This window comes from Corvus brachyrhynchos, unplaced genomic scaffold (genome assembly GCF_000691975.1).
Source record: "Corvus brachyrhynchos isolate BGI_N302 unplaced genomic scaffold, ASM69197v1 scaffold48, whole genome shotgun sequence".
Classification (NCBI taxonomy): Eukaryota; Metazoa; Chordata; class Aves; order Passeriformes; family Corvidae; genus Corvus; species Corvus brachyrhynchos.
The window spans coordinates 133,377-133,856 of record NW_008240027.1 but is presented as its reverse complement, the minus strand read 5'-3'; the positions used below and the strand labels follow the sequence as shown (position 1 = coordinate 133,856).

The 480-nt window shown below is 53.1% G+C and overlaps 1 protein-coding gene across 1 annotated transcript in view; it reads right to left on the bottom strand.

The window, feature by feature from the left end:
• Window positions 1-480, bottom strand: part of TXNDC12 (thioredoxin domain containing 12) — a 7,636-nt gene that overhangs the window by 5,953 nt on the left and 1,203 nt on the right. The gene's annotated exons all lie outside the window — the stretch shown is intronic.

The following is a 480-nucleotide window of genomic DNA, read 5'->3' as shown; positions in this document are numbered from 1 at the left end:
CGCGCGGCCGCCCCCGTGCGGCCCTCGGCGCGCTCCTTCTCCCCACAGGTGCGGGGAATCGCCTCGCCCCAGCACGGCTCTGGCACCGCGACAGCGTCCTGCGAAGCCACCGGCTCAAAAACGCCATCGCAGCAGTTGTTGGAACGCCGGGACCCCGCCCTCGCCCGCAGGGAACTCAAAACCGCAAAGTCCCCAGCATCCTCCGACATTGTGCAGTTTACAGAATTGAAATCGAAGGCTTGAAACTTCCTAGACCACCGGCTCTGGTGCATCTCAGATGCATCCCAGATAATTTCGTGTAATTTTTCATCTCCTGATTTATGGTCAGATTTAGGGGGGGAAAAGTACTTTCTAGGTTTATATTTTCTTTGCTATTAGTAGTTTCTTCTAATCCTTCAATTTAATATCACTCAAATGCTGCCCAGCTCAAATCAGCAAGCAGATCTGTGCACCAGCAAAGAAAGGAGAGTGTAGCTCACA